A 5,070-nucleotide genomic window follows, 5' to 3' on the forward strand; every position below is an offset into this window, starting at 1 on the left:
TATCCTCTAGTTTGCTCTAGATGTGCAACACTTGAGAGAACACTTGAATAAAAGAATTCTCAAGAGAAAGTGGGGAAATTGTATCTTGGGAGGGTGGAGGTATAATATACCTGTAATGCTGTGGTACCAGCCAGACTATCAAATCAGGAGTTAATGCCCAGAAACTGGTTGGAGGAAGGTCTGGGAGGCCCCTGTATTTGGGAGCTAAATGAGAGCATCTGAAAGTATTTAGGATAAATACTTGAAAAGAAAGGTAGCTTGTAAGAGGGTAGAGGGGGAAGTTTGAGTGTGGTGCATAGATGTGTATGATTTGGAGAAAAAGTGTGGTGTGACTTTGTGCATTTTAAGTATTTGCTCTGCATTACTGTTCCATGTTTGCAAGAGTAAACTGGGAGTATTTTCAAGGTAATTTCACTTTTGAAAATCCTTTAAAACCTTGATCTTCAGGTCTCATCGGGAGAGTTATACTTGGCTGAATGTTGAGCCTCTGACTATACTGTTGGGGTTTTTTCTTCACTGCTTCTTTACAGAAGCCTGGATTCTGTTTTTAGGTTGTTCTAGGTGTAAGCTAGTATATTTTATTGTCCTTAAAATTTTGATGGGGGAGAATTCTTCATATACAGGTGTTGACTGTGTACAAGGCTGATAACTTCCAAAAAAAAAAAAATCAAAAATTATATAGAAAGGTTTGCTGTATTTTAAATTGGGGGAATTGGCGGGGAGTAGGGCTGAGGTGAGAGTGATTTCTGGAGATCAGACACTACTTATTTCTGTTTAGGAAAAAGTAATTCAAGAGGGTAAAATACACCCCGAGCACTGAATCACCTGACTTGGCATTAACGGCCGTGGGAAGACCTGTTATCCGGGGCTGTGCCGCGAGCGGAGTGTTGCTCCCTGCGTGTAAATGTGTGAGCCTTCCTGCCTCCTTTTCCTTGCTTGCGTGGCCACAAGTGAGCTACCTGCAAGCAGTGTTGAAGACTACAATTATAACTGGAAATGGAATAAGTGTGAAGTATTTTCTAAAGGAATGCCCTTTCGTTCAGCTCCCTGGGCTTTGCTTTGCTTGGTGGAACAGGGTAGGATGTTGATGCTCACCAAATCTACCAGTAGCCCTTGCATTCGCAAGGCACCAGGGAGTCACCCTGGAGCCAGTGCTAGGAGTCATGAAAAGCTGGTTAGTGATTTGAGCAAGAGCAGCTGAAGTAGGATGTGTGGCCGTGGTGGTAGGATGGCTACTTGCCACGTGGAAACAAAATTAGCAGCTTGTAAAATGTGGAGTAGTTAAATACAAACTGAAAGATATGGTAACTTTAGTGCTTTAATACAAGAACTTTCAGCTAGATACTGCTTTAAGCTAGATTATAGTAGTTTTTTTATAGTGGCTTGCTTTTGAACCTGTGCATTACTGCTGCTGTAAAATATTCATGATTTAATGTAAATACTTTATTTTTCTGAATTACATCAGTAGTGTGTTTCTCTTCTTTTTAAGATACTTCAAAGAGAAGGGGGGAAGTCAAATAGCTTGCACAACTTAACATAAATAGCAAGAAAAGAAGTATAGAATTGTTTGCTTATTTGGGGGGGGAAGAAATGTGGGGAAAGTGTGTGTGTGTGTTTTCCTTTTTTTTTCTTTGGGGGGGGTGTGTCTCCAACAAAAGAAACATTCTCCCCCTAAGAAGCTTGCTTTTTGCTGCTTTAATTTATAGTGAATACTTGTGCAAGTATATCAGAGGTGTGCTTCTCACTGCTGCTGGAAAGATGAGCTGTGTTTGCCTGCCTCATCTGGAGAAGCTCAGCACTAAAATTCATTTCATCAAACATTCCTCTCTTCCCGACTGTGGAAGAATCTCTTTTGAAGTCAACATAAACTATACATCAAAACTCTTCAGTGGAGAGACTCAATCAGCAGTCAGAGGCAATTAATTGATTTCAGAAAGTGCACAAAAGGTAGGATTTGACTGTCTTTGAAGGAGCTGAGGAAACAGCTTTGCTTTTCTTTAAAGGTTTCTTGGACTCAGAACCAATTAAATCACGGTGATTGCTACCCTCTGAGCATCTGCAATGAGCAGCCTTAGTTTTCCTTATTTTTCCATTCAATGTGAACATGGGTGAATTGAAATATAGATGTAAGAAGTTTAACGAAATTATAGACGGCTTCACTGCTGCTAACCAGCAGCCCCATGAATTATCTGGTTATTAGAAAAAGAATAACTAGTAGCTAAGGCTAGCTAAGGCTAACTTAGTAGCTTTTTTCTAGTCTTAAGCAATGACATGCCCAAAGACTTTAAGCGTTCCAGGGTCATTCCAGCTGCTCACAGTTGTTGTGTTGTGGTCCTTGAGGGAAGAAAAGGGAATAATCTGCAGAAAAATTATTTGAACCTTCTCCTTTTTTAACTCAGAGTAATGGTATTTCAACTCTGGAAATTAAGCACTACGTGTGTCTGCTATTGGGAAGCTTCCAAGTGGGTATTAGTTGGTTTTAGTGTTTACTGTAGAGGCTCTTCTAGACAGTTCCAAGATGGAACTTCATGGAAACAAAGTGGATGTTTAGGGAATGCCATGGACTATAGCCCAACAATGAGATGCAGATCCAGAATGATAAGGACCAGCGGCCTGGTGGTAGATAGGAAAAAGGAGCTTGAAGAAGAAATTTGCCTCCTTGGCATATTGTACATTGCATTAACATCTGGTTCTAATATAGTGAACTCTTCCTATTGTCAAGTTGGAGCTGATGTGCTTTGATGCAAACTTTTTTTTCCACTACTCATTTATCCCTCTGGACGAGGGATACTTCATCCTCAGCTGCCTCATTGCAACAGTTTGTGTGGCTGTGGTGTAAATCAGATGAGCAAAAGTACTTATTTTGTTAGTGCGCTTGTTTTGCTGGAACAGGTGAGAATTGGATGCTTAATAGAAAACTCCAGGTAATAATCTGTGTCACCTGAGCAGATGTGTTCGTTATGGCAGGTGCCATAGTGCCCGGGTCATGAAGAAATAATTCTCTCTAGTGGATGTCTTGTCTGTCATCTTCATTGTATGTGTCTTATCTTTTTAAGAAAATAATTTGTTCTTCTCTTGGCTTTGCAGCGCTGGCATACCCAATCTGAGTAGTTCTGTGCAACAGGATGATGTTTTTGAAATTCTGCTGAAGCTGAGTCCAGGCCTGAGGTCTTCAGATTTCATCAGCTGTTTGGAAATTAACTGGTTGAAAATCTTGAAATCTTGTCTAGGGCAAGCTGTTGAAATGATCCTAGGTGAGGGATGCTCAGGTACATCAAAGAGGGACTTTGATTTGCAAGAAGACTTTAAAACATGAATGCATTTGGTAGTGTCCATGGTATCTCTGACTCTAGCCCTTCAAACCAAGTGATAAACATAAAATGGTAAAAGTGGGAGAGAAGCTTAAAAATCCTTTTTCTGTGGTGATTATTGCTATGCTTTGGATCCAGCTCTGCTCTTACCACTTCACAGTTGCACTGTAAGTCACTGTTGTCATTTTCAGTTTGGACTTGTTTGCTTTTTACTGCCATATGTTCTGTCACGGCCTTGTGAAGAATGCTACAAATGCCTTTTCTGCTGTTATATGGTGCAAGCTCTATTGTTCCCATTGTAATTGTGTGCATTCTTCAAGTGCACTGGAAATGCTAGGGCTATGAAATGCAGAAAAGACAGCATGAAGCAAAATGCTGCTCGGGTGAGACAAGCCAGCTCTGAAACCGAAAGGTTACCAGTGTACAAGGGATAAGGGTTTTGCTGTCTGCATTTTCAGAAGACATTTGGCCTTAGTTTCGTCAGCAGACCTCCGGCCACTCCTTTTTTGCCGAAGTTTCCTGGCATTATGAGCATGTGCTGGTTCCGGAGCAGTTCAAACATCCTCCAAAAGTGACTCTTCTGTTAGAAGAGCTCTTGCAAGTTCAGTGCCCTAATATGTTTAGACCATCTAAGGTCCTATCTGCCTCTCACTACTGATGCATAGCAAAGAAGGAGGCTAGCATCCACTGTTCCCCTCAGTGCTCCTCTGCAAATGAGGTATAGCTCCAGAACTGCTGCACTGGAGAAAGTTCAACCCCATGTGAAACACCATGAGTGCTGCAGTTCAGACTGTAATTATTTCTTCATCTGTTATTGAGGATTTATATTTATAGGTAAGCAAAATTCCACAATTTAACAAGATTTTGAAACTTGCTCCTTTTGGCCAGGAAAAACATAATGTTACACTTCTCTTTCTACTGTTTCAGTTAATTAAATGAATTTATTGATAGTGTAATGCCTGCAACTGTCCAGGGAAGGAAAGAGTCAAGTTTAACAGCCATATGAAGGAGTGTTTTGTCACCTGCAGTATAGACAATAAGGAACAAGTCATTGACACAGTCTAATTTCAAAACAGAAGCTAAACCCAAAGGAAAAGGTAAATAAAACAAATCTGCTTAGGCCAAGTTTAAAAACATTGTCTAAAGGCAGAGAGCTGTAGGTTTTATTCAAGTTTCTGGCAGCAGAGGGGGAATAAATCCATCTTCTCTGGAGTCTCTGCATGCAGTTTTCCCAATAATTCGGTATTAAATTAAGGCTTCACAGCTCCACAAGAGTCAATTTGTCATCCTTGGGTAGGCATAAGAGTATTCTGTTTATAAAAGAATATAAATACAGTAATGTGAATTCTGTAGTAGTGTAGGCATCTGGGAGACTGTTGTTGGAAGAAAAGAGGAGGAAGAGGCAAACCTAGGCTGAAACAAGTGTTTCCTAGCTGGTAAAAACCCAGTTGTCAAGTGTAGCATTTGGTGTTGAAACTGAAGTCAGACCCAGGCTGCCTGTCAATGCTTCAGTCTAAAAGACAGCTTTCTACTTTTTTTTTTTTTTTTAATCAGCACAGGACATATGTACCTCTGTTTTTCAGTAGAGGAAGAAACCACCTGGCCCATTTAGTTTATGGGGAGCCAGGACCTGGCTTCTTTCTTCCCACATTTGTCTTTTTGTACAGTCTGTTTCGTCATGAAGGAATATTTTTTTTTTTCCCCTAGGTTTGAAATTTCTCTGCTTGGCTAGAGCACCAGGGCACATGCAATATCCATT

The 5,070-nt window shown here is 40.6% G+C and overlaps 1 long non-coding RNA gene across 1 annotated transcript; it reads left to right on the top strand.

Annotated features, from left to right (window-relative positions):
- Window positions 1–289: 289 nt before the first annotated feature.
- On the top strand, window positions 290–3,499 carry LOC112951416. The gene is made up of 3 exons (XR_003250194.1): window positions 290–405; window positions 1,707–1,947; window positions 3,088–3,499. It is a non-coding gene; the product is annotated as an uncharacterized LOC112951416 (long non-coding RNA).
- Window positions 3,500–5,070: the final 1,571 nt, after the last annotated feature.

This window comes from Nothoprocta perdicaria, unplaced genomic scaffold (genome assembly GCF_003342845.1).
Source record: "Nothoprocta perdicaria isolate Ctin4 unplaced genomic scaffold, notPer1 scaffold_35, whole genome shotgun sequence".
NCBI lineage: Eukaryota > Metazoa > Chordata > Aves > Tinamiformes > Tinamidae > Nothoprocta > Nothoprocta perdicaria.